The sequence below is a fragment of the Carcharodon carcharias genome, chromosome 8 (genome assembly GCF_017639515.1).
Source record: "Carcharodon carcharias isolate sCarCar2 chromosome 8, sCarCar2.pri, whole genome shotgun sequence".
Lineage (NCBI taxonomy): Eukaryota > Metazoa > Chordata > Chondrichthyes > Lamniformes > Lamnidae > Carcharodon > Carcharodon carcharias.
The window spans coordinates 35,547,139-35,570,029 of record NC_054474.1 but is presented as its reverse complement, the minus strand read 5'-3'; positions in this window follow the sequence as shown (position 1 = coordinate 35,570,029).

Below are 22,891 nucleotides of genomic sequence, written 5' to 3'. Positions count from 1 at the left end.
CTACATCACGATGATCTTGCAAGTGGGGAGATAGGATTACAATTCTATAGTTCTGATATGAGGTTTAACATATAAATACATTGATCTCTCAAATCTGACTTGTAGCAGAAACTCCTGTTAGTGCAATCAGCAGGCAGGTAACTTCAGACCCTGAGAGTTCAAACTCCTGACATTGTCCTTTTGTTCTGCGAAGTATTAATGGAATAATAAAGGGAAATTTTCCAGCTGTAGGAAGCAAGGATGGACAATATAAACGAGCAGAGTTTTGCCTTTGGGAAATGAGGGAACTTATCAAGCAGAATTTACTATTACAATATTATTATACAAACCCCTAAAACACTTGTGGATTAAGTTCCTCTCAGCATGATTTAACTGAGGTAGTAAATAATTTATTTAAAGCATATTAAATATTTTGACAATAATAGCATCAACTATCTTATGCCTTAAAGGAAGTGTCAGAGGAGTTATTCCTTCAAAATGAAGCAATATTTATTGTGGGATGTATACTGTGGTTTATTTAAAAGTGGCCTAACCTTTTCAACAATTCCAGTGGGAGCAAACAGATGATTTTTCAGCTCATGTTACTTAGGGACATAGAGCAAAGCTTGTAACTTCTGGGGGGTTGAATGGGGAGAGGTGGTGTAAAGCTGCTGGCATCGAACTGGGCCCTCATTGATCCCCAATGGTAAAGTAAATCAGGCGGGGTGTATAATGGGCTGATCCAGTACTGCCAGTTTTATTCCTCCACTGAAGTTGAAAGTGCCTCCCATTCTACTGGTACATGAAGAACCAGTCCTCACATCCCACCCATACCAAAATACGGGGATTATAGATTGCAAGAACAAAACATGGTAAGCTCACTGAATGACTCAGAGGGTAAATGTACAGTGTGGTGATACTTCACTATGTTGATCGCAAAAGTCACGTTTGATCACTGGTCCGTGCAGACTTGGCTGATCAGAGCAGGATGGTGATAATGACCCTATAAAGATATGATATTCAGTGTTCCTGGGCTGGAGAGAGTAAAATCAGCATTGTTAAGCTTCTGCTCATAGCCCACTTATTGTTTCTAGGAAAGACACATTTATGAATATCGGGAGAAATAGTGGATAAATTAGGAAGAAAAGATGCAATGTTGATCGTTTGTGTCTGACACTTCTTCTTGCATGAGGTTTTGTTGTTCACACTCTGCTAATACATAACTGTAGATCATCCTTAGACACAAGATTCAGTGTTTCTGGAGATATGGGTGTAAAAGTCGAAGCAACACCAGTGAATTTGTGTTGGGAACTATTGGACTGTTCAAATCCTGCACTGGCTTCTGAAAAATAGAAAAAGAAAAACTATAGTTATGAGTGGGCCCATCACTGGATCAGTGACAAACTAAATTTCTCCTTGAAAGTAACATCGGCATTCACACACAAAAATATCGGGCAGAATTTTATTTCCTCCATCGCTCCCCCGACCCCCCCCAGAGGGGGTGCTGGAAGGCCTGTTTAATCAGATGGGAAGGTGCAGGGTGGAGACTCCATCATCTTCCCTACTCTGTGCCCGATCGAGGGACCCAGCATTAGACATGGTGGCGGGTGCCTGTGTGAAGCAACCCTACTGCCCACGCTATTAACGTTCTCCACCCCCCATCCCTCCTGGTATCTCCCTCCCTGGGACCCCCCACTCCTCTCCACTTCCTTCTCTCCGAGGGCTCCATCAATGACCCCTGACATAGGCCCCAGTGTGGAATTGGCAATGGCCAGTGTTCCCGAAGGTGCTCAGTCATGGAGAGCTACCAGCCTCTGATTAGCCTCCAGCTCTTGGGAGCAGGATATCCATCCACACTAAATGATGCGGCAATTTAATGCCCCCGGCAGAGCTCAGAACCCCGGCAACAAGAATCCCACTGTCAATTGGGCACTGTATTCTATCAAGGCTCTGGGAGATTGGGTCGATGGGGCTGTCAGCACTTATCATTTTGGGGGTCAGGACCCCTATCACTGCATTAAATTCTGCCCATAATGTTAGATTATTTATTTTTTAAAGTCCACGACTGTCATAAATTATTATTTTTTTTTGTTTCCATGTAATTACATGGTGTTAGCCATTGTTCCATTGGTAGAATTCACATCTCTGACCCAGAAAGCAGAGTATTGAGCACTAAATCTAGGCTATCGTTCCAGTGTAATACTGAGGGAGTGCTGCACTGTCAGAGGTGCTTTTGGATGAGACATTAAACTGAGACCTAGTCTGCTGTGTCAGGTAAACATAGAACATCCCATGATTCTATTTTGAAGAAGGTGAGGGAAGTTCTCCCCTCTGTTCTGCGGAATGTTTATCCCTAAACCAATATCATTAAAACAGATTATCTGGTCACTATCATGTTGCTGTTTGTGGGACCTTACTGGTTGCGAATTGGCTGCCTTGTTCCTTACAACACAGCAGTAGCGACACTTTAAAAGTATTAACTTGAATGCAAAATGCATTAAGTCGTCGTGAAGTCATTAAGGGTGCTATAAGAACTCAAGTCTTTCTTCCTTTCTTTTATAATTTGTAACATTCACCATCAGAAGTGTTGGTCAGGATCCATCATTTACCATCGCTAAAAACCTACCTGCTTCTGTGATTTAAATAACAATCTGATTCAGTGACCAAGAACTGAGGAAGCAATATTGAGGAAGAGTACAACACCCTCAGTGAAAGTGCTTTACAGCTAAACATGAGAAGAAGTTGAGAGTTTACCTGAAGATGGCCCAAGGAACACTCGACCCTTTATTTCTGTTATTGGATTTGTCCTTGTCATCGTCTGTCTGGAACAAGTAGATTTTTGTGGAATATTGTGAGAAGTATTCACTCCAGCACCTGCACCACAGGTACAGCAACTAAGAAATGTGACCTACAACAGGCAAGAGAAACATTGTGAAGTGATTGTTACTGACGCTTAGGGGTGAATAATAGTGGTGGATGGGGGGGTTACACAGGCAGCTCACCAACTCTATCAATCCCGGCAGTGCCAAGAGCCCATTAGTGGCTGCTGCCGGGATTGCAAGAAGAAGCCAACGAAGGCCCAGGGATCCATGGAACCTGTAAATCCTGAATCTTGGGCAAGGGGATTAGGAAGTAGGGTTGGGTTCGATCTGAGGAGGGCCGATGCCAATCCGCAAAGGGCAGCCCCCAAAAATCAAAATCCTCCTTCCTTCCCCCGCCTTTTAAAGAAGTTAGGTAAAAAATCGGGCTGCCCACTCCCACCTGTCCACCCACATCAAACGGTTTATAGCGTGAGCAACGTATTATCAGAGTAACAAGCCTAATTGACCCTTGATAACCTATTTGAATATGGTGGGCAGGCTGCCAATTTTGGTGCCCACACAACCCCCAAATTATGGCGGTGGGCAGGAAGGTGATGGGGTGGGAACCCACCCTATTTTATGTGCCCCCTCGCTGGAAACGTGCTCACCACGGGCATGTAAAATCCAGCCCTTAAGTATATATTGTTCAATTCAGGAGGAAATTTATCTCTGAGAAGCATTCAGTTTTGCTATTCAGTTTCCCTTTAAATAGAGGAAAAAAACCTCAGTTTACAGCGGCTCCTCCAATAGTTCGGTGAGTCAATGCTGTACCTGTTACAGTATTCAACCTTCAATGGAGATCCCAACTTCACAGGATCACAGAATGGTCACACCACAGAAGGAAGCCATTCATTGATCCCTGTTTTGCACTGAGCTGGCTGATTTCAGTCATGACAACACAGCAACAGAGCATTTAACTTCAATGTCTTAAGCCGTGAAGGTGGGGGTGGGGTGGCAATAGGACCATGCAAGCCACACGCTATCATAGGGTGGAGTTAAAGGGCACCTGAGCATTGGCAATAGCTGACCCCTGATTTTTAGTCAACTAATTTTTTATGACCTACTGCAAACCTTGACACCAGATAAAGTATGGACTCTAAACCAATCCTTTGCACAAGGTCCCTGCAAGGCAATTGTCACCTCTGTGCTGCATAGAGAAAAGTCTGCAATTACCCCTGCTTGAAAGTGAGTGTGGGGGTGTGAGAGAGAAACTGGGTGTGAACAAGATTGGGTTTGGCTGTCATGCCTCCTGCGTTTGAATTGTACAATAACATTTGGGTTAGTAATTATGAATCTGTGCCCAGGATAAGTGACCTCTTTTAAGAGAAGGGAGAGGAATGGGTGTATTAGAAAAAAACTAGTTGACAGCAGATTATTATACTTCATAATATGTTTAGATAAGTAGCTCCATTACTACTGTGGGTTAACTTTCAATGGCTGGCTTTTCACCTAAGGTGAATTCTGTGCAGATGGGCTGTTGTAATGTCAGGAAACCCAAAATAGCCACAGGCAGCCAGATTGACAGGCTGCGTCCCTTTCAGGCAGGGAGGTCAAAGCCTATGAGAGCAGGCAGGTGTACTGGGGGAGTGAGGTCATGGGATCAAGGAAAGATGGCCAAATTCATGGAGGAGGTCAATTCCACGGTGGTCCAGGGACTCCTGATCACTGGAAGAGGTGGGGGTTGGAATATGGTGGGGATGTCCGATGATGTTCTGGGTGGGGAGCAGGCAGATAGCAATGGGGTGGTGGGGGTTTACTGGTCAGCTTTTTGACTTAGAGGAAGCACTCCTGCTCCTGCTGTCCCACAGGCAATGCTGTTTAGGCACTGACCTCATAGATTCAGCCCCTCTCACCTTCTTCAAGCAGCCAAATTTCCCCAAGGCCTGAGAAATCCAAACACCTGGTCCCGCATTGCGGGCTGGGCTAATGTAAAAAAGAAATTTTAAAAACTGCAGACAGAGTAAAAACATTCCCCTCTGTTTGACTCCCAGGCTTGAAGGGGCATATGGCTGGCCCAAAATGGCTTTTATTTTACTTTTCCTGCAGAAACAGTTACTTTGAAGGATCAAGCCCGTAACCGCAGCAGAAGCTCACCAAAACTGACAAGCGGGGGAAGAACAGAGGGAGAGGGAAAAAAGGCAGCTGGGGAGCCATCTTGGAGAGAATAAAAAATTAAAGAGGCACTCACTTGTTATAAAAAAAGAGCCATGGATAGAAAATGACAACTATCGGGTCAGTTTGGACTCATCAAACATGACAAACAATTGGGTGTCCTGGTGAAGGGAATGTTTAAACTATTGGACTGTATTCTGGTCTAAGCACAAAATCTGAAGAATTCTAGAATCACCTTTTTGTATTCATTTGGTGAGCTTGCTGATGAAGTAATCTTAATGCAGTGCATTGATGAGTCCTCAACCAGCTTCAATGAAATATTAGGAGCCTTTTGGCAAATATTTAACCTTCCAGTTGAGGACCGTGCAGAGCTCACAAAGAGGCACAGAAAACCCCCAGCAAAGGGGCTTCCACTGCAGTTGCAGGTCCGATCCTTCAAAATAATTGATTCTGCAGGAGAAGTAAACCTTTGAAAAGACATGATAAACTGAAGTTTTCAATGAACCAAGCTGTTTAAAACCTGAACAAACAAATTGCTGAGATGTCACAAAGGTACCAGGAGGAAATAATGACCACAATTCCACAGTTTGCAAATTGAGGCAGGAGTTGGGAAAACTCAGCCAGCTGTATAGCCAGGCACAACAGCAGGCAGAAAAGGCACTCAAAGGTGTTGCAGCCCTGAAGGACTCTTTGAGGAATCAACGTGTAGCCATGGAAAAACATGAGGGGCTAAAAATGAGGTTGAATACTATTTCAGCAAAAACAGCCTTAGAGCTATCATTAGCAATAAATCAATGTGCTGAAGCGCAGTTTGAGCCGGCAAGAAGTCAGCAAGAAAATAGAGCTGAAAGAACAACTAATTGTCCTTCATGATCCAATGCATGGATCAGCTTGGATCTGCTGGTTCAAATCTTACAGTTCAACTTTCATATTAGCATTTTCTGATTTTATTTCTAATTGTTCTTGCTTCATCTGCTGCAGGGCTTTTTCCTTGTCATTCACTCCCAGCAGCTGGTACAATTTTGGAAACATGTCTGTGTCTTCAAAAAGGAAATCATTTGTGACTTCTGCCCAAATAGATAGATTCCTGGGATGTCTGGGAAGTTCTATGCCTCTCAGGTGCCCTCATGTGATTTGTTCAGGTATTGCCTTTTCCCTTTCATCCCAAGATCAACTGCAAAAGGAGTATATAACCCTTCAGCAGCGAGAAGAAATGAAGATTGGCTTCAACAGTAGAATGGAAGAACAGCAGAAGAAACTCAAGGAGGCTCTGTTGAACTACTAGAAAACTCAAGACAAACTGAGAAAGAAACTCAAGGAGACTGTTGAATTACAAGAAAGCTCAAAACAAGGAATAGGCTAAGAAATAGGGTAAGGGTCTATTAAGTGAATTGAAAGAATCTAAGGAGCAGTCAGTGAGTGACCATGGAAAAGAGACTCTGAAAGGAACTGAATGCCCAAGTGAAGCTGTGAAGTACAATAAGTGTGGATTTCACAGATAAACCTGATACAAAGACTACTGAACTCACCAGAGTAGTTGCTGAGCTGATTCAAAAGATTCATAAGCTTGCAAAAGACTTGGAAAATAAGAGAGCCAAATATTTGGCTGAAATTGTGAAACAAGTGGAAACAAAAGTTCAATTTTTGAAGCATTAAGATCCAGGAAGAACATGGCAGACCCCACAGAAAAAGAAAATCTGAGTCCATGAATGGAGTGAATGTTCCCTTTGGAAGGAATGGGAAGAACCATGGTACCCAAACAAAGCAGTGGGTTGTCAATAAAGAGAAACACAACTTGAAGGAATGCAAAAAACGAATCAAATAGAGATAACCAAGTACCAGAAGCACAAGGCACTACAATTGCAGTGCCAAAACGACAAAGTCAACCCAAAGCAACTGAAACTACCGTTCCTCCAAATGTGACAGACTGAGGTCTGGAATAGTTGTCAAGCCTGACTTTATAAAGTCAGAGACTTGAAGGGGAGAGAAGAGGTAGCGAGTAAGGTAAAAAGTGTATTGTAAATACAATCATTGGAAAGGGGAAAGTTTCTTTTAAAGAAAGGGAGATGTTGTAATATGCCTTTGAGGGGTAGCAGCATGCCATTTTAGTATAAGGGTGTTTGGCAGAGCAAGGTCTAAGTGGGACTGGAGAACAGTACTACCCGTAGTATGACATTGGGAGTCACATGATAGTAGACTGTGGAGTAGAGTCTGGAAGGAGCCAGCATGGAGCCAACACCCATGCATGGCAGTATCTTGGATATGTACATAGTTATGGGTTAACAATAAGTGGTTTATGTTCAATCATACAATCGTCCAGACCTCCCTTTGAGACACCAATCTTTACAACAAAAAAAGTAATTCATTGACTGTAACACACTTTGGGATGTCTGAGGTCATGAAAGGTGCTATATAAATACGAGTCTTTCTTTCATTTAAACATAGAATGACATTAAAAATGAATTTGGGCAGTCTCGTTAAATTATTTAAATGACCAGCCCACTTCCCATGAGTATATTAATTGCCCATCTCTCATCCCAGCTCTGTTTAAACCGGAAGTAGGTGGGTTCAAGGGGATTAGACTTCTGTTTCAGATTTCTTACATTAACAGATAACAAACCAAACTACTAAGCTACAAAATCCTCTTTCAACAGCTTTGGCCAATATTTCAGCTCGGAAACCATGCATTCAAGGCCTATGGGCAGACTAAACAGGAAATTAAAAAGCATTTAGAAAAGTAATTATCTGTAACCTACTTCTGCCTGTTGACTCTGAGATAGCTGATCCTGAAGTTCATTGTTTTGCTTCAGAAGTTCCAGTCGATCTTTCTCCAGTTCAGTAATCTTCTCCATCATACTACAGATTCTGTATAATATTCCCATCCCCATTCTCTTTGTAGCAGCTCGAGACACCTGCAAATATAGAACAGCAAAATCCTGAATTTAGAGAGAGGTTGGTGTTTACTGGTGCATCATTGAATCATGTGATTCAGTTACATTATATGCATTGCTCATTGTAGTCTGGCAGAAGTCCAAGGCCAGAATCTTCTGCTCGGCACGTAGGGGTGGGCCCCACATGCTGACGCATAAAATGATGGGCAGTGACGTCAGGCGTGCGTCATTCCAATCTTCAGGTCGGCGGGAGACCACCGAACTGACCAAGGGCTGTAAGGCCATTAATGAATTAATTAAAGTACTTGTCAGGGCTGCCCGTCCATCCTTAAGGCTGTCGGGCAGGCGAAGAGCCCAGGCGGCCTTTGCATTTTTCATGGAACCTCATACACGAGCGGGATGAGGTTTCATGAAGGGTTTCTTAATTAAATAAATTGTTTTATGAAAATTTATAAACATGTTCCAGCTCATGTGACAATGTCACATGAAGGGACTTGTCTGACTAATTTTTTTTTCTTTTTTCCAATGTTTTATTGTGAAATTAATCTCCTTGAGGCAGCTCTGTGCCTCGGGGAGATTTCTGCGCTCTTTCGCGTGCATACGCGAAAGAGTACAGGCCTTGTCTCTCCCTCCTCCCCCCGCCCGCACACGTAGCGCTGAGAACTTCTGGATGTGTGTCATGCTAGGCAAGTCTTAATTGGCCTGCTTAGGTAAAATGGCAGCGCGCAGCCGATCGCGGGCAGTTATCGGCTCCGCACCCACTCCCGGCCAGCCCGCCCGATGGGGAGAAAATTCTCCCCCAAGTGTCATGTGAAGAATTCTTTTGTGAGGTTTTATACAGAATACAAATTTCATAAATATCAATATTATATATACTGAGTGCATAGATGTCAAACAAGAACAAGAACTACAGCATGCATAAAAATGCTCCGAAAATACTTGGTCGGTTTTAAACATGACTGTTGAAAACATTGCCCAAAGTAGCATTAAAGAACTAAGCTACCAGGAGGTCACATATTCAATACTTTGTGCTGAATTAACTGATTGCAGCTCTCTTGGAGTTGGTGACATTGCAGTGGGACTCAGATGGAGGGAAGAAAGAAATTAACCAGGGTTCTTAATTTTGGAAACCACCGATGCAACCGCATATGGATAGTAGCAATGTCCCCTCGAAGTGAGTGGACTGCCCATTTAAATGCATGGTCCTTTAAATTTTTGCACGGCGATGAGTGGTATCTTAGAGGGGACAGCTTGTGAGTGGCCTCTGCATTACATGCCAGGTGACTACACATTTGTGCACACACATTTCTTCTTCAGTTCTCTGCCCAAAAACAGGTCAAACACTCAGCACCACAATCTCCACCACAGGTAGGGCAGCCTCTGCACCCACTCAAGGGGTCTCACATCCTTCCTAAAGTGTGGTGATCAGAACTGGATTTAGTACTCTAATTGCGGCTTTATAAATGTTCAACATAACTTCCCTGACACTTTTATTTATGAAGCCTGAGATGCCATATTTTGCTAACCACTCTTCCAATATATCCTGCCATATACACCCCCATGTCCCTCTGTCCCTGCACATACTTTAGATCTGTGCCATTTAGCCTATATTGCCTCTCTAACCCTTCTGCCAAAATGCATCACTTCACAATCATCTGTATTAAATCATCCATTCTGCCAGTCCATCTATGTCCTTATGCAGTCAACTGGTATCCCCACTGTTTGTCACTCCTCCAAATATGGTATAATCAACAAATTTGGAAATTTTATTCTGTATTCCAATATCCAAATTACTTATATATCAAGTAAAGCAATGGTCTCAGCACCGATCATTGGGTAACATCACTATCATCCTCCAGTCTGAAAACCACCATTTACCACAGCTTGCTGTTTTCTGCCCTTAGGCCAATTTTTTATCCAAGCTGACAATAGTCTTCATATTCCATGAGCCACAATTTAGCTAACCTGCCTTTTATGTGGTACTTTGTCAAACAGTTTCTTAAAATCCATATGCACAACATCCATGCATTCCCTTGGTCAACCTTCTCTGTTACTTCATCACAAAATTAAATTGAATTAGTCAAGCATGGTCTGCCTTTTAGAAATCCATGCTAGATATCTTTAACTCAAACCTCTCCAAGTACTCTGTTCCTTTTTCCATTCTGCTCTGAATTTTCACGTTAGTTAAATTACCATTAATAAAGGAGTTGACGTTTCGAGTCCTCATGACCCTTCGACAGAAGTAGTTCTGTCGAAGGGTCATGAGGACTCGAAACGTCAACTCTTTTCTTCTCCGCCGATGCTGCCAGACCTGCTGAGTTTTTCCAGGTAATTCTGTTTTTGTTTTTGTTTTGGATTTCCAGCATCCGCAGTTTCTTTGTTTTTACCATTAATAAAGTACTGTTTCTCATTCACTTCCCATCTCACTCCATTACCAACTTATTCAATGATGTGCTCTCAGGCATAATGTATTGTTCAAAAATCCACAGCACAACTGTTCTGACCAGTTAGTACTAATTGGTACTTAGTTGACACTTGATTGAAGTATGCTAAGTAAGATACGAAGTATTGACTGGTGCTATTGATGGAGCTACTAGCTGCTGCAAAATCATTGAGTTACATCAAGTCTACAGCATAGAAACAACTCAATGCATCTATGCCAGCATTTATGCACCACATGAGCCTCTTTCCGCCCCTTTTCCTCTGACCATGTCATATTCTTTTATTACTTTCTCCCTCGTGCACTTATCTAGCTTCCACCGAAGCGCATTTATACTATTTGCCTCAACCACACCTTGTGGTAGCACATTCCACATAATCAATGCTCCTGAATTAAGTATTGGATTTATTATTGACTATCTTATATTTATGACCTTTACTGGAAACATTTTCTCTATGTCTACCCTATCAAGACCTTACATTATCTTAAATGCCTCTATCAAGTCACCATTCAGCCTTCGCTTTTCAAGAGAAAAGATCCCCAGCTTTTTTCCTGATATGTATATCCCCTCAGTTCTAGTATCATCCTTGTGAATCTTTTCTGCACCTTCTCCAAAGCCTCTGTATCCTCTTTATAATGTGGAGGCCAGAACAGTGCACAGTACTCCAGGTTTTACAGAGGGCGGGATGGGTTGAGGCGGGTGTGTGGGAGGGGGAACGGTGCATATTGCCTGCCCTCCCCATCCATTAGAAAATTTGTGTGTGAACTGACAGGCTTCATAAAAGGTAGCTCCCACAGCAATAACATGTTGTGAGTGAGCTAAAGAAGCAGAAAGTGGGACCAACCTAGCAGTACTAGCACTGCCAGAACTCAGTGCTGGATGCTGCTAGGACTGCAAACAGGCCCACAAAGAAGAGAGGAATGGATATTAGACTTGGGTAAATCCAGAGCTTTTGGATGGGGACCGATCAGGCATGTTAGCGAGGGGGCTGAGGAAGGTGGGAGACACTGGTTTTGGAGGCCAGGCAGGAATGCACAAAGCAGAGGAGTATCACCTTGGGAGCAGGGGTGTCGCTGATACACACAGGACACCCCCTAAAAGATGTATCCCACCTCCCTTCCCACTTTTTCACCCAAATAGTCAATTACCTTGTTAACAAGCTCAATTATGCCCATTAATGATTGATTTTTAGATGGTGCACTGGCTGCCAACACGCTGGATTTTATGCGTGTGTGGGATAGCAGCATTCCTGATTTGCAAATGTAAAGTCCCATCCAAGTGTGGTCTAACCCAATATTCATTATAAGCTTAACGCAATTTCTTTGCTTTTCAATTCTATGCCTCCAGAAATGAACTACAGTGGTGGGTTTGCTTTCTTTGTAGCATTATTAACCTGTGATACTGTTTTCAGTGATATGTTTATTTGTACCCCAGATCCATTAGCTCCTCTCCTCTAATATTCTTCCTAACAAAATACACCACCTCAAGTGTATCTATATTCAAATTCATTTGCCAACTATATGCTCAATCTGCAAAGGTATTAAAGTCTTACTGTAATTCATCACATTATCCCTGTGGAATAACTACATATCTGAATTTGTTGGCATTTGCAAATTTGGAAATTGTATAAGCAATTACCAAGTTAAAATCATTACTGTAAATTGTGAACCAGAGTGGTCTCAGCCCCATACCCTATGAAACACTTTTCTACCTATTGCCTGTCTAAGTAGCTACCCTTAACACCTACTCTTTGTTTCCTGTTTTGTAGTCAGCTTGTTATCCATTCTGCTGCTTGTGTCCTGACTACACATGTTCTGACCTTATATCATAAGTCTACTATATGGTACCTTCTCAAAGGCCTTTTGAAAATTCAAATATATTAATCTACCACATAACCATTGTCTACTCTTACTATTAGTACACCACCCAACCTTTCTTCTTTCCCTATCCTTTCTAAAAAGTTACATGCAGGTATTTCTATCTGCTAGTCCTATTATTTATTAAGCCATGTTTCAAAAATTACTGCTACATCTACCTCCTTGCTATAATTTATGGCCTCTATTTCCCCCATTTTGATTTGGATCCTGTCCACATTGCTGTACAGGAAATTTTATTTGTTTTTATTAGTTGTTCACTTTATGTTTAATAGTCATTTTAGACTTATGCTCTATAACTGTATCTGATCCCACACCATTAACTTTACCATTATCATTACCTTGGTCCCATTCAGGTTCAGGTGGAGCCCAGCCCGTGGTATAGCTCCTTCTTGTCCCATGAAATTAAACACCACCCCCTACATCAGTCTTTCAGCCATACACCTTCCTCATCTGCCAATCTTTATGCCAATTAGCACATGGTTTGAGTGGTAACCCTGAGAGATTATCACCCATGAAGTCCTAGTTTTTAGTTTAGTTCCTAACTTCTGATATTCCCTTCACCGTTGTCTTCCCTATTTCATTGGTACCAACATGGACAATGATAACTGGATCTTCACCCTCCCTTTCCACGATCTTCTCCAATTGAGATATCTTTTACCTAGGCACCAGATAGAGAACACACTCTCCTAGATACTCAGTCACAAATGCAGAGGATGCCTTCACCCTAATTATTGAATTCACTCTACCTACAACTTTTCTATTTTGCTCCTCTTCCTCTTGGACTGTCTCTTGCATCATGGCTAGCATCCTGATCTTCCCCTCTGCAACTTTCAGCCTTATCCTGATGGCTAGCAAGTATATTGTACCTGTTGGACAGGACCAATGGCTATAGGATCTCTTTCTGTATCTCCACTTGGTTTCCTGCACCTTGTTGACTGACAGCTACATTTTCCCCAGTTTTCACTTGTGCTTTCCTCTGAGGTGTGACTGTACTCTAGAGAAAATTATCCAGAAATTCCTTCTGCTTCCTAATGTGTCAGAGTTGCTAACTTGCACTCCAGTTCAATGTCTCTGAGCTGGGATAAGTCAAAGCACAGATATTTCCTGCAGATGTGGCAGTCCAGTACAGCCTCGCTGTCCCACATATCACAGTGCTGACAAATTGCTTGTGTTGCCACCTCCAATCTTTATGTAATCTTGAGATGGTGTGAGGGGTTTGAGGCATTGGTGGAACATAGGTGTTCTTTACTACATTTGGTTGATGGGAATACTTGATACTGACACAACTGGAAATGAAATATTTCTATTACCACTCTCCTTACCTTCATAGCAGCAAAAATATCAGGAAAAAATAATTAAGGTTAAAAAATAAACAAACCACCTTAATTTTTTGACTAACCTTGCTTTCCAAGCTACTTCTCTTAACTTGTTCATGGAACCCAAGTATCGCTTGCTGACTTCCCAAAATGTCAAAATCCTCCTGGGTTTTCCATTTGTTTTCATTGCACCAGTTGTTTGAGCTTAATCCATGGTCTTCCTGTTCTTTTGTTTCACCCTTTGTAACATCTGCGACTGTAAAATCAATCTTCACTGGTTCTGTCAACTCTGGAAAGCTACATTTTGTGTTAACTATTTGCAAGATGTCTTTTAACCCAAAAATATCATCATCCTCTTCTGATGAAAGTGCTGCTGCTTTAAATTCATGCTCTCCACCTGAGAAAGTAGTAAAACTGTGAGTTCTAGGAAACAGTGCTGACGTACTGTCATAGGATAAGTACGAGTAGAGGCCGGAGCTAGTTGATGTGTGTCTGCTGTGGATGGAGGCATTCTCTTGTGTATTAGATTGCATTTGATTCTGAAAAAGGCAGGAACAGTTTGATAGACCCAGGCCTGAATCTTCTGACTGACTCCTCCCAAACAATGAGGATGTTTGTTTAGGTTGACAAGAACCAAAATCTGTATCATCTGGAATTACGACATTCGCTTTTTCAGTTTTCTCTTTCTTACCTGAAATGAAATTGTTCACATAAGTTACTGGCCAGCAAATATTTTTTTTTTTAAAATTGAACATATGTTCTGCCTTGATAGCTTAGTACATAAATGTAGCACCTGATACAGCACTGACACAAAAAAGTCTCAGGCTGTGCGGAGTTAACTGATCTCAGCAGTGTAGCAGTTAGGATGCTACAATTGGGCCTCAGTCCTCCTTTGCTAAAGAAGGGGGATAAAACATCCCTTCTGAATTGTTATGCATTGGTGGACTTCCAAGTGTGGGAGGAGAAGATCAGGTTAATTCACTGTTTGAATAGCCATTTGTCTTGGATCAATGAACTGTGCCTGTAATTCCTAGTTTTCCAATCAATTTTCCCTGCTTGATTTGCAGGGAGAGGAAATAAGATAACAGAGCAAAGGAGGTCTCTACATCATTTTGGGTCAGGTACAGTGCATACATAATGCAATTCATGAGGCATCATAATTGTATGGGACAGACTGGATGGAACAAAGGGCCTTTTCCTGGCCTTCATTATTCATGTATATCATAGAATCACAGAATTGTTACGGTATAGAAGGAGGCCATTCGGCCTGTTGTGTCTGTACTGGCTCTCTGGGCATTTTAACTTAGTGCCAGTCTCCTGCCTTTTCTCCATAACCATGCAATTGTTTCTATTTAAATAGTCATCCACTGCCCCCTTGAATGCCTCAGTTGAACCTGCCTCCACCAAACTTCCAGGCAGTGCATTCCAAACCCCAACTACTCACTGAGTGAAAACGTTTTTTCTCACCTCACATTTGCTTCTTTTGCAAAACACTTTAAAACTGTGCCCTCTGGTTCCCGATCCATTTACGAAGCTTCATTCATGCCAACCTAAAACATCTCATGGCCCAACCCATTCCCATGGCCCCTCATACCCCCTATGCCAACTCATGCCCCTCCACCCACCCCCATGGCCCCTCACATTCCCTATATCTCTGCTGTAGGTTGGCCAAGTTTTACTATTAGAAATAGAGTTGAACTGCAGACACTTCTTTAGCGGAAACATTAAGTTTATTTACAATATACTCAGCAGCAACTACATGTGTGTTTTCAACTCCAACTTTATCTCTAGACTGTCAGCTAAGGCAGCCATGCTACTCTCCTATTGGTTACTACAGATCATGTGATATTTCCTAACAAGTATTATTCTTAAAGGTATATTACACACTAAATAAAACTATAATTACTGTATTCCTCCCCCTTTAACTCAGCTATACACATACTTACAAGTATATATTTTTCAAGACAACATAAAATTTACACTGGGTAAGGAATTTACATGTTCACTTTTTCAGGTGGTTTCCTGGTATGTGCGGAATGTCGCAGCTCCACAATTTCAGATTCTTGGTCAGGAACCTCCTTTTCTGGAGTTGCTTGAACATCAGATGCTTCGATGGGCACTTGCAGTTCTGTCTCAACTCTTACAGAAACATCAGGCATGTCAGTCCTGGGTTGAGTATCTTCCACAGGAAACACAGACCCGGCCATGGTCACTGGTGGAACTATATCTTGATGATTTGTCTCTCTCTTCCTTAAGTGGTCCACATGTTTACAGATGATCCAGCCTTCCACCTCCACATGGTAAGATAGAGATCCAGTCACCACACTGATTTCACCCGGTAACCACTTTGGTCCATCTCCGAAGTTTTTCACGCACGCCGGCTCTCCAACAGTAAATTTCCTCTTGCGACTATACCAGTCGTGTCTAGTTTTCTTGCTTCCCTGACTCCTTTCCATCTTCCCCTCTAAATTCAGCATTATTCAGCTCAATCTTGTCCTGAGACAGCGTTTTAGCAATAACTCCGCAGGTGTGAGACCTGTTGTTGTGTGAGGGGTAGCCCTGTAATGAAAAAGAAAGTGTGCTAACTTGGTTGTCAAGGAATCACCAGTTAGTTTTTTCATGCCTGCCTTGAATGTTTGGACTGCTCTTTCAGCCAGTCATTTTGAGGAATGGTGGTATGGTGCAGTTTTTACATGAGTGATACCTTTGCGGCTGATAAACTGTTGAAATTCAGCATTCGTAAATGCTGTGCCATTATCGGAAACGATTACTTCTGATAGTCCTTGAATGGCAAAACTCTGACGTAGTTTCTTTATTGTAGCGCCCGAAGTTGGTGACTTCACCTCATATAAGTCCAAACATTTTGAATGGGTATCGACAATGGGCGGAAACATTGTTCCCAGGAAAGGCCCAACGTAGTCAATGTGTAACTGCAAACAGTGTCTACCTGGCCACTCCCATGGGCGTAATGGAGCTGTCACTGGCAACTTTTGTAGTTGCTGACATTGCACACAGTGCTTTACTAAACTCTCTATTTCACCATCCACCCCAGGCCACCGTAGATAGCTGTGTGCTATAGTCTTCATTTGGGAAATTCCTGGAGGGGCACTGTGTAATTCAATTAAAAGTGGCTCCCTTCCCTTTGGAAGAACTATCACTCATGCACCCCACAATAAGATGCCATCCTGGCTGGTTATTTCATGTCTTCTGTTGAAGTATGCTTTTATTTCATCAGATACAGGCTCCTATGTCCGATCATGTAGCACTTGTTCTCGTACTTGAGATAGGGCTGGGTCCTGACTTTCCCAGTCTCTGATCTGCCGAGACAATAGCGGTGAGGGATCTAAGAAATTTAACGATAAAACAAGTTCCTGTGGAACTGGGACATGCTCATCATTTTCTTGTAAAGGCAAATGACTAAGAGCATCGCGTTTGCAATTTGATTGCCAGGCCTATGAACGAAAGCGTATTCGTATGCTGCCAAAATTAAAGCCCATCCTTGTATTATTGCTGAGGCTATAGGTGGTATAGCCTTTTCCCCACTAAATGAACCTAGCAGTGATTTGTGGTCTGAAATGATTGTAAAATGGCAACTTTGCACGTACTGGTGTAATTTATTGAGACCAAAGATGATAGATGGGCCTTCTTTGTCTATCTGTGAATATCCCTTTTCCACTGTGGTGAGTGTTCCTGATATATAACCTATTCGCCGTTCTGTGCCGTCATCCATCCGATGAGAGAGCTCTGTTCCCACTCCGTAAGGAGATGTATCACATGTCAGCACCAATTCTTTCATCTGGTCACAATGCACTGATAGATTGGATCAGTGCAACAATTGTTTCTACCTCATAAAAGCTTTTTTCTGGGGGCCTCCCAAGACCAACGTTCATTCTTTTTGAGTAGAGAATGCATTGGGGGCCAGCACTGTAGGCAATTTGGGTAAGAAAAGCCCATAATAGTTGATCATTCCTAGGAACGATTTGAACTCTGAGGTGTTCTTTGGCACGGGTGCCTCTATTATGGCTCTCACTTTCTCCTCAACTGGGTGGAGGTCCTGTGAATCCATTCGGTAACCCAAATAGATTACCCCCCTCACTTGAAATGTGCACTTTTCTTTTTTTTGATGCACTCCAGCTTGCAAGAAACATCTTAAGACTACTTCTAAGTTTGCCAAATGCTCTTTTTTAGTAAATCTTGCCACCAATATATCATCTAAGTAGATTACAACCTTGGGCAATCCCTGCAGGAGGCTTTCCAATGTTCTCTGAAAGATGGCACAAGCTGAGCAGACACCAAAAGGCAATTGTGTACATTGGTACAACCCTTGGGGGGGGTATTAATTGTGACAAATTCCTGGGAGGCATTATCCAATTGTAATTGTTGATAAGCATGAGTCATGTCAAGCTATGTGTATGTTATCCCTCCTACCAGCTTGGCATACAGGTCTTCAAATTTTGGAGTGGGGTGCCTGTCCAACTTGACTACTTTGTTTGTAGTTCCCACAAATTCAGATGATTTGGTCGGGTTTAAGACAGGGATTATGGATGCTGCCCATTCTGAGAACTGAACAGCTTGTATAAGGCTAGGTTTCCTCTAGCCTGTTCAGCTCAGTGTCGACTTTTTCTCGCAAGGCATGTGGCACCGGTCTTGCCATCATGAAGTGAGGGGTTGCTAGCGATCCACATGAATCTTGGCCTGCAGGCCCTGGATTTTCCCCAGTTCGTCCTTGAAGATGGTAGCGTACTTTCTAAGTAGCTCTGGTAGCCCACTTGCTCGCAACTGGAAAATTTCAGACCTTTTTAACTTAATCTCCTTTAACCAATTTCACCCCAGGAGGTTTGGCCCTTGACCTGCTACCACCATTACAGATATCCGTGCCAATTGGCTTCCATAATGGACAGATCCTCTGCTTATGCCTTTTACTTGAATATCTTCACCCATATATATTTTTAGCTTGGCAGCTGTTTGTTCTAAAATTAATTGATGTTAACCATTATTCAAATATCTGAAGGTGTGTTCCCCAATTACTGTAGTGGAAGCTCCCGTATCTACTTCCATTTAACAGGTTTGCCATTTACTTTCACTGTGACAAATATTGGTTCTGTCTTTAAAATTTTCAGATTAAATGATGAGTAAATGTCTGAATTTGGTGTTTCAGGCTCTTCCACATTGTAGATTTCATTGGGCTTCTTCTTTTGTTTACAAGCCTGCTTGAATCTTTCCTTGCACTGCCTCATCATATGTCCACTTCTGTGACAATAGTAGCATTTAATTTTTAAAAACTGCCAATCACTAAACGGCTTATTGTTTCCATCTCTATTAAAATTATTCTTCAGTCTCACTGCTAAATTATTTTTCTTTATTCTTTGGCTAGTGGGGGCTGTTTCCTGATTCTCGGCAGAGTCTCGCTTTGTCGTGCCACTTTCGCTTGAGGTTTCCACCCGATGTGGACGACGACACCATTTTGCGCTCCCTGTATTGCTTGTGAATCTCTTACATAATTTTTCATGGCCAGCGCTATTCCTAAAGCCTTCTTGAAATCCAGATTCACTTCAGACAATAATCTTTTCCAAATAGTGTCCTCTTTCACACCACACATTAAACTATCTCTGAGCATATCGTTCAGAGTCGTACCAAACTTACAATGTTTTGATGGCTGTTTTAAATTTGCCATGTAGTATGCACTTGTCTCACAAAGGGCTCTATTTCGTGAATTAAACCTGAGCAACTGCATCATGGCTGAAGACTTGGATTGAAAGTGACCCTTCCTTCATTAGGTCCACCAATTCATTGAAATTCTTCAAATCTAGGGCACTGGGTGCAGTCAAACTTCAAATCAAACTATAGGTTTTGCTCCCACAAGTACTCAAGAGGATTGTTTGCCTCTCCTTTTTCCCTGTAATCTCGCTTGCTTGAAAAAAGAACATGAGGCGTCCAACGCATTGAGACCAATCACATGAGGCTTGTTCAAAAGGATCAATTCTCCAAATTGTGGCATTTTGCGAGAGAATAACTTCTTTAATTCTAATGGAGCTTGCTACTTACAATCACTGGGTGAGTTAGTGTTGATTCCTTTTTAACTTGATTTCTTCAGTTCAATCCTGTTTTATCCTCATCACCAGTTTGTTGTAGGGTGGTTGAGTTCTACTTTTAGTAATAGAGTTAAACTGCAGACTTCTTAAGTGGAAACATTAAGCTTATTTACAATATGCTCAGCAGCAACAACATGTGTGCTTTCAATGCCAACTCTATCTCTATACTGTCTACTGAGGTAACCTGTGCTACTCTCCTATTGGTTATGACAGATCATGTGATCTTTTCTAACAAGTATTATTCTTAAAGATACATTATGCACTAGGTAAAACCATAATTACTACAACCCCCACATCCCCATGGCCCTTTGTAGCCCTATGCCAACTTAGTGCCAACTCATGCCAACACATTCTCTCATCCATTACTCTTTGTCCTCATCCCCTCCATGCCAATTCACTTAGTATCCGTTGACAGTTCTTTGACAGCTTTGACAGCTCTTTGACAACTTGATAGTCCCTTGACAGCTTGACAGTGTTTTTTTAAAGTTCCCTGTTCTGGTGAGTTAATGCACTTTTTACGCACAATTGTGTTTCCTTATAACAATCCCAAAGGGTGCCTTAACTCTCACAAGACATGCCTTAACTCTTACAAAGAGTGCCTTACCTCTCCAAAGGTGTCCCTGGGTCATATTCAAAGGGATACCTTACCTCTCCAAAGGGGTAACCTGGCTAACCAAATAAATTCACCTCATCTGGTCTAATTGGCACACTTCCAGTTTCACACTCCTGGTCTATAAAAATCCCACTTCAGTGGAGGCAGCTGGTGATTTAAATGGCCCGCTGCCTCTGTAAACTTGCACGTGTGACTCTAGTCCCACCCCTGCAAAAATAGGAAATGCTGTTTTTGGGGGAGGGACTTAGAATTTCTGGTCATTTCTGGGTCTAGGTTAAGAGTTGTGTTGCGGCAAGGATGAAATCACATCACCTCAAAGTGCTAAGTGGCAAGCAGTAGGGAAAGGGACCACAAGCACGGTGTAAAATAATGTCTAAAATGCAGAAGAAAATTTTGAAATTCTAACAACATTTTTATATTGCATATATATTTGTGAGCCAACTATGCTCTTAAATGTTTTTTCCTCTCTGAGTCTCTGTACGCCATGCACTAAGTCGACTTAGGTGGACTTGTAGGTGACCTGCTGGGACGCATTGAAAAAAACTTTTAAGAGGAGTGCAAAAACAGCTTGATGTTTAATCCTTCCATCGTCACACGGGAACCCAATTGAACTGGAAGTTCCACAAAACTGATAAGAGCTCCTGCGTTTTTCTGCCCTGTCGAGTCTCTTCTAATGAAGTTTGACTATAAAAATTAACAATATTTTAAAACCTAGAGCATGGTGCTTCACGCTAAAATTACAGTATACCTCTTTAGCACAATTGGATCTTTGTAGTGCTTCAAACATTTATCGCTCCAACAATTTTTATTCAGCTTATTATTACTATATTCCAGTTAAAGGGAAAGCTCCCTCTAGGGGTCAGAATACTCAATGGGCCATTATTATATTAAGTGTATTGAATTTGGTTTTTACTTTATGTGCCTCATGAAAAATGTTGATTGAAGGATTTCTCTGCAAAGCCTTGAATGACCCCATCCTACATTAAGAATGGGGCTCACATCCTGAAGTCAGGGAACAGTTTTCCACATAGTGCACCTGCTCTGCAGCATTGATAGTTCTTATCATGTTTAACATTCACAGCATTGATTTCAGTGACACTGGTTTCCTTAACATTCAGAGCACTGACGCAACCAATCATCTCATCTAAAATTCACAGCACTGACCCCAAGTTCCTATCTCCTTTAAAATTTAAAATTTATAGGAATGACTTGGACTTGCAATATCCTCAAAAATTCTCAGAGCTGGCTCACCTCAGAACCACACTGCACTGTGCCTTTTCCACTCACGTTGAAAAAGTAATCATAGAATTTGCAGCCCCCTTCATGAAGGAGTGCTACTTTGAACTTTAAGCATATGAGCTAAGAATTGTCACGTGTACTTCAACATATTCAGTTGACAATAATAAAATTACCTTTTCTCCATTTAAGCAAAGAGAAGATGTGATTTTTGCTCCCAGACGACATTCCAACAGAATCAATGTTGTTCTGTTCAAAAACACAAAGATCGTGGACCACTTTCTTCCTTTTCTTGATGGTAAGGCTACAGTACAGGGGGAAAATCAAAGAGTTCCTGTGAATTTTCCTCTTTAGAATTAAAGTCTTTTCCTTCTTCTCAAACACAAATCGTTAATTTAACAACTCTGTTTTTAACAGACCAACTTCAAGTAAATGAGATGAGATGAGGTCAGAAACTAAATATCCAACCTATTTAAAGCACAGAAAGGTTTAAGTCATGAAATGATCAGCAAGGTTTGCAACTGGAGGCAGAGGAATGTAACAGGTTGTTGTGTGCTCAAAGTGGCCAAGCGACATATTTCTACACAGCACATTAGCCCTGTGCTATGTAAAGTGACGCTTTCGTCTCCTCAGGGGATCATCCTGTTTTGAATTCTTCTAATCTGCAGGAACGTGATGCAATTTGCCTTTTCTCAGCACTGGAGTGTTTTAGGAGAAACGTGGTTCTTAGCACTACCAGAATGGCCACCCAAAGACAGTTTGTAACTTCTTTTATACTGGCATTTATTGTGGTTGAATTCCATGTCTATCTATCTATGTGTCTGTATGCTTGCTCTAGGCATTTACACTATACACCAGCTATTAATGCGTCTATGATTTTGCTATCAGGTTCATCACATTTGCATCACGTTCCCGCAGATTAGAAGAATACAAAACAGGGTGATCCCCTGAGGAGACAGAATTATTAAGCACAGGGAGCCAACTCACAACCAAGTAATAGTAAAAGCATCTTTCACTGTAGGAGAGATTGCAGTATGTATTTCCAATTTATTTTCCTTTCCCTTCCCTTCTCAGCTGAAACGTTGACTCACCCAAAGGCATGTTTCCATTTGCATCATCAGCTCCTCTAACTTGCCCAACTTCACGTGTGTGTGTAGGTGAGTGTCCGTAGCCTGTAAAGCTTCAAGGTCAATTGATACTGCCCACACCCGACCTTGTGTATGTGTCCTCACCCGATATTGTATATGTGCAATCCCAGCTGGGATTACCAGGTATAGCAAGTAAGAGAAAGCACATTAGCTGATATCCACCCATCCCCAACTCCCTACCACCACCACCAACACTCCCTAGCGCCTCCATCTAAGTCCAGGAGCACTGAGGTCAATTGTAGCAATCACACCACAGCTCTGGATCAAATTAACTAACTCGGAGTAAACTGTTGATTAAATCAGAGCTTAATATGTGTTGGACTCT